This window comes from Eurytemora carolleeae, unplaced genomic scaffold (genome assembly GCF_000591075.1).
Source record: "Eurytemora carolleeae unplaced genomic scaffold, Eaff_2.0 scaffold995, whole genome shotgun sequence".
NCBI classification, from domain to species: Eukaryota; Metazoa; Arthropoda; class Copepoda; order Calanoida; family Temoridae; genus Eurytemora; species Eurytemora carolleeae.
Window position 1 is genome coordinate 110,936 of NW_019396885.1, and position 7,326 is coordinate 118,261.

Below are 7,326 nucleotides of genomic sequence, written 5' to 3' on the forward strand. Positions count from 1 at the left end.
GCACAGATTCTGTGGAGGGGGGGGTGAAGGGAGTGGGGTTTAGCAAAAGTTTAATAAACTGAAATATGTTATTCTTAATTCTAAATCTAGCTGAACCTGCAGAAAGACTAGATCTAGGGTTAAGGAACCATGAAAACAATTTCAAGCTAATATTTCACCCCGTATTCTCAGGTTCAACAATCCTTGTATCAGCTCCTCAAATTCTTCATATTTTTATATTTTAGGATAGAGAGGAGCNCATCGGTTTCGGAGAATAATTGAGATCATTCTTTTCAATTTAATTCAGCACAAATTAATCAATGCAAACTCGTTCAGATTTTTGATGATTATTTTCTTCAATTTATTTCAGCGTTAAACGAACCTGCATGTATATCTAAAGATAAAGTAGGAAAGTAGTTTGTTTATATGTCCGATCATAGCTCATGAACCCCTGGACCAATTTGCCTCAAATTTTGATGATAGGAACTCGGTAGAACCATAGGAATGTTTAAGATGAGTGGGTTGGCATTTATAGTGAAAGTTTAGTTTCCAGGTAAATTTGGATTCCCGAGCTAATCTAAATATAAAGTAGTAAAGTAGTTTGTTTGTATGTCTGATCATTACTAATGAACCCCTTGACCTATTTGCCTCAAATTTTGATTGGGAACTCGGTAGACCATGGGTTAAAAAGTTTAAGTTGAGTAGGTTTACTTTCAATGTAGAATAATGAATTAGTTTAATGGACAAAGGATTATTTGATCCCAAATATGTAGATTGATCATATGTACATAATTACATCATTATATAATGTGTTTGACAGATGAGTCATTAAATACGTGTATACAAATAGACAGATTAGTGTTTGATCATGTGTACAATAGACAAATATTTTTTGATCACGTGCACACAAATTGACAGATTAGTGTTTGATCATGTGTACACAAAGTGACAGACAGTGTTTGATCATGTGTACAATACACAAATATTTTTGATCACGTGCACACAAATTGACAGATTAGTGTTTGATCACGTGTACACAAATAGACAGATAGTGTTTGATCAGGTGTACATCATTAAACAGATAAGTTTTTGATCAAGTGTATACAAATAGTCAGATAGTCTTTGATCACGTGCACACAAATTGACAGATTAGTGTTTGATCATGTGTACACAAATTGACAGATAGTGTTTGATCATGTGTACAATAGACAAATATTTTTTTATCACGTGCACACAAATTGACAGATTAGTGTTTGATCACGTGTACACAAATAGACAGATTAGTGTTTGATCACATCCACACAAATAGACAGATAGTGTTTGATCACGTGTACATCAATAAACAGATAAGTTTTTGATGAAGTGTATACAAATAGTCAGATAGTCTTTGATCACGTGCACACAAATTGACAGATTAGTGTTTGATCATGTGTACACAAATTGACAGATTAGTGTTTGATGTGCACACAATTAGACAGATAGTGTTTGATCACGTGTACACAATTAGACAGATAGTGTTTGATCACGTGCACACAAATAGACAGATAGTGTTTGATAGACAGATAGTGTTTGATCACGTTCACACAAATAGACAGATAGTGTTTGATCACGTGCACATAAATAGACAGATAGTGTTTGATCACGTGCACACAAATATAGACAGATGGTGTTTGATCACGTGCACACAAATAGACAGATAGTGTTTGATCAGGTGTACACAAATAGGTAACCGACAAAAAAGTCCTTGGAAAAAAAGTTTCCGGAAAAAAGTCCTAAAATTTCACAATAAAAAAGTCCTGTGGAAAAAAAGTCCTTTCTAGGACTTTTTTTCTGGCTCCAGTATGATTTTATACAAAAAAGTCCTCTAACAATTGAAAATGCATGATTCACAATTCTAGGTTATCCTTTTCCTCGGATTTATCTTCTACAGGACTTTTTTCCTGGGATCTTATTTCCTGAGACTTTATTGGCAGCCCCCATACTATATTATGAAAAAAAGTCCCAGGAATCCAAAACATAGGACTTTATTTCCAGTGACATTTTTTCCAAGGTCTTGATAATATTCAGACTTTTTTTCCAAAGTTTTTATTTCCAGGTTTTTTTTCCAGAAACTTTTTTTCCCGGGACTTTCTTACATAGATTCACACAAATAGACATATTAGTGTTTGATCAGGTGCACACAAATAGACAGATAGTGTTTGATCACGTGTACACAAATAGACAGATAATCTTTGATCACATGTACACAAATAGACAGATAAGTTTGATCACGTGCACACAAATAGACAGATAAGTTTGAAACCCTGTATGCAAATAGACAGATAAGTGTTTGATCACGTGTTCCCAAATAGACAGATGAGTAATTGATCACGTGTACTTAAATAGACAGATAGTCTTTGATCACATGTACACAGATAGACAGATGAATTTGATCACGTGTAAAATGAATGCAAGGTTGGGGTAGATCCAAGGTTTAATTACTAAATAATAAAGCTCAGTTTTCATCGATTGTAATGTAATGAACTCCAGTCTATACTAAGAGAAGTCTGGCAGTGAATTATGACCAATTTAAGCAGATAAACTATTTAAATTCAGACACGGATATTTTCAAGTCAATGAATACATAAACTTACTCTTCAAACATTTTATTCATCTTTACATATTGCTGAGGTTTAGCTTGAAAAGACTAAGTATGCAAAAATACTATTAACTACGAAATATTCATTCTACTCAGTTCTGCGTTTTACACAATTGGTTTGGTCACCTCAAGGTTGTAGGTTTCGTATTTATCCTGCAGAACGGATATACAGGGTTACAGAGGGATTTCCTCAAGGTTGTAGGTTTGGTATTTATCCTGCAGGACGGATAAATGGTTACAGAGGGGTTTCCTCAAGGTTGTAGGTTTGGTATTTATCCTGCAGGACGGATATACAGGGTTACAGAGGGGTTTCCTCAATGTTGTAGGTTTGGTATTTATCCTACAGGACGGATATACAGGGATACAGAGGGGTTTCCTCAAGGTTGTAGATTTGGTATTTATCCTATAAGACGGATATACAGGGATACAGAGGGGTTTCCTCAAGGTTGTAGGTTTGGTATTTATCCTACAGGACGGATATACAGGGATACAGAGGGGTTTCCTCAAGGTTGTAGGTTTGGTATTTATCCTACAGGACGGATATACAGGGATGCAGAGGGGTTTCCTCAAGGTTGTAGGCTTGGTATTTATCCTGTAGGACGGATATACAGGGATACAGTGGGGTTTCCTCAACCTTCACCTGAAAACGTTGACCTGAAAGGGAATGGAAGTATTTGAAGTCGGGTTATATTGGATTAGCTAAGAATATAAGTTATAAGTTATAAGTTAATAAGTTTTGGTAAATCATATTATCAATTTTAGGTTTATCTGTTAATATTAATATGTTCAGGTTTATCTGTTAATATTAATATGCACAGGTTTATCTGTTAATATTAATATGTTCAGTTTTATCTTTTAATACTAATATGTTCAGGTTTATCTGTTAATATTGATATGTTTACGTGTATCTGTTAATATTAATATGTTCAGGTTTATTTGTTAATATTGATATGTTCAGGTTTATCTGATAATATTGATATGTTAAGGTTTATCTGACAATATTGATATGTTCAGGTTTATTTGATAATATTGATATGTTCAGGTTTATCTGTTTATATTGATATGTTCAGGTTTATCTGTTAATATTAATATGTTTAGGTTTATCTGTTAATATTAATATGCACAGGTTTATCTGTTAATATTAATATGTTCAGGTTTATCTGTTAATATTGATATGTTTAGGTTTATCTGACAATATTGATATGTTCAGGTTTATTTGATAATATTGATATGTTCAGGTTTATCTGTTTATATTGATATGTTCAGGTTTATCTGTTAATATTAATGATATGTTTAGGTTTATCTGTTAATATTAATATGTTCAGGTTTATCTGTTAATATTAATATGCACAGGTTTATCTGTTAATATTGATATGTTTAGGTTTATCTGTTTATATTGATATGTTTAGGTTTATCTGTTAATATTAATATGCACAGGTTTATCTGTTAATATTGATATGTTCAGGTTTATCTGTTAATATTGATATATTTATGTTTATCTGTTAATATTAATATGTTCAGGTTTATCTGTTAATATTGATATGTTCAGGTTTATCTGTTAATATTAATATGTTCAGGTTTATCTGTTAATATCAATATGCACAGGTTTATCTGTTAATATTAATATGTTCAGGTTTACTTCATAAACCTAGGTTTATCCATCACGTTTTGTTGTTTTAAAGATAATAATGTTGGATTTGAAAGATGAAAGGTTAGCGATGCAAAATGTGATGATGATAAGAACATTTCTCCATGTTGCACAGAAGAAGGGTTTTGCATGCATTCTTGAGGTAGAAACTATTCTGATTTTGTTTTGGTCTGTGAGAACCCCTCTCCCCTGTCTGGGAACCAAGGTCTGGTAGATGTCTAGCATCCAAACCTTCGTCTGCTCCATGTCTAGGATAGAGCTAGTGTCTGCTCGGTGTCTAAAGAGTTGAGAAAATGCATGGAATCCAGACTAGAGCTCTTCTCTTTTCAATACCATTGAACCCGGTCACAACCATTTATATGCATTCAACCAAACTTCCAAATATTTCTTGTCGTCAACAGGAGCTAAATACAAGAAAGAAAACCTTCAGTGCAACCCTTTACATCTGAAGTCTATTCAACCTTACTTAATTCTCTCAAATCTTCGATTTCAATCTATAACTCGGAGATCTTTTGCAAATTTTGACACGAAACACAACTTTCAAGTTTTAACAGTTTTGATCAAGGTCTAGTAACTGGGGCAGGACTAAGAGCTAAATAACCCTACGCCCCGGGTTATGGTTCAACAAACCTGGGATAAGTTATTCTGAAGGTTGTGTAGTGTATATAAACCAACAACAGAGAATGCTAAAACTAACCCTTGAAATTTAACACCTTGAGGAGGGAAAGGTTTACTCAACCCAAATATTTTTTACACCGTGTATAAAGGGTCTTTAATATNCCCTTCCCTCTTCCTTTCCATCCCTCCCCCTCTTCTCCAACGGGTTAATTATCATATTTAATAATGAGGTTAACAGGTTAAACATATTAGGTTTATTATTGTGTTTGTGTATATTCAGTGCTTTGGCCTACATTTTCTTTTAACGGATTTTTTTCTATGATTGGAAAATTCAATTTACTCTCTAACCTTAACATTGAATTTGATCTGTGGATACGGGATGTTTACCCTTTTCTTTAAAAATTGTCATATTTTCTGAAGGAAAATAGTCATAAAAGAAATTTGTATTGCAATTATCTGTGAGGTATAAATTTTTATTGCTTTTTGTTCGGCACAGTTGCAGTATTCAGTACAGTAAAGTACAGTATTCAGCACAGTACAGTACAGTACAGTACAGTACTGTATTCAATTCAGTACAGTACAGTACAGTACAGTACATTATTCATTACAGTACAGTACAGTATTCAGTACAGTACAGTACAGTATTCAGTACAGTATTCAGTACAGTATTCAGTACAGTACAGTACAGTATTCAGTACAGTAAAGTATTCAGTACAGTACAGTACAGTATTCAGTACAGTACAGTACAGTACAGTATTCAGTAATTGTTTTAAATTTTAAGTCAGTTCAAACCTCTAAAAGTAGTTAAAAACACGTTTATTGCAAATTATAAGATTACGAGCGGAATTTTTGCAAAAACACGCAGTCTATCTTTTGATCTTTGTATCTATCTATAATATATATATTTAGCGAGATATATATTCCTGACCTAGTAACAGAGACTCGAAGAAACGCGCGATATCCCTGCATGTATAAATTGCAAATTGTATGAATGTGCTTCACATTTATCTAGCAAGTCTTCATATTGAAGAGACAACTGATCATCTGTGCAACCATTGGCTCATGCTGAATCATATGGTCAATTTGTTTTCGAACATTTTTAACAAAACTATATTTTTTTAAAGAAAATTAAACAAATTATTAATTAGAATCTTTATCTAACTACCAAATGAAATATTAAAAACCGTCTAAGTGAAAATTCTAGAAAATTTCATAATTTAAAAAAGAATATTACTATCCGTTATAACAAAATATAAAATTGTTTGAGAAAAAAAGTTCATGCACCTTACTTAATTTAAACCTTGCCATTAATGTCATATAGTTTCAAAATCCAGGAAAAAAAGAACCCGGCTTTTGTGGCGAAAGCGATTGTTAATTAAAAAATGTGTCTGAAAACTGGGATATTTTGTGCATTTTTGAATAAGTTTATTACTAAACAATTCCCTGTGCTGTGTGCACAAAGTAGGACTAAAGATTGATAAGAGGGATTAGACTGATTTTTATGCATATTTGAAAGAGAAGGAGATAATATATGTATAATGTATAATATAATGGTTTAAAATCAATAAAAAAGTATATTTTGCTATTTTCTGCAACACAGACAAATTCCTAGAAAAAAATATAATTTTCAAACGGTCATAAATCTAAAATTTGGTTTTTAATCTAAAATTTATATTTCTAAATTTAATTCCTCCATAAATCTAGATAAAGTGGAAAGCATAGAGTCTATGTGAAATGGTCCATGTATATACTTTGTATACAAGATCTTTAAATTAAATGAAAGGGAAAAAATCCATAAAATCGCCTAGCTCTATATTACATATCAGAACGTTTTCTTGTTAATTCCTAAATGACTATTTCATCTGTCCCTTTGTATCTTGCGTGTAATTAAATTACCATCTCTCCTATTGTAGGTAGGTGTAGGACCATCTCTGCTAGATTGTATTGTAGTAAAGTGTAGAACCATCTCTCCTAGATTGTATTGTAAGTAGGTGTAGGATCATCTCTGCTAGACTGTATTGTATTTAAGTGTATTTGTATAATATTTTATCATGAATATTTGATATGGATATAAAACCTAATTAGGAAATTGTTTATAAATGCTAAACTATAACTTGTGTTTAACCTTGAGTAAGCCAAGGCCGGTCTCAATTTGCCAGGTTTGATTTCAAAAACAGAAATGAGAGATCCAATTCCATCCAAATATTCATCAGGTTCAGGTTGGGTTAGCAATCAATCTTCGTCAGTATTTTTACCATCTCATTATATAATCAATCTAATAGATATCAAATCAAATCAAATCAAATATTTACTAGATACATAAAGATTTAATTTTATTGACAATATGATTATCACAAAATACGATAAATCCTCATGAGGGGAAAAGAATCTGTTGGGATGCAGGCTTTCATCAATTTCCCTGTAAACAGCTAGTGTCAGGAGG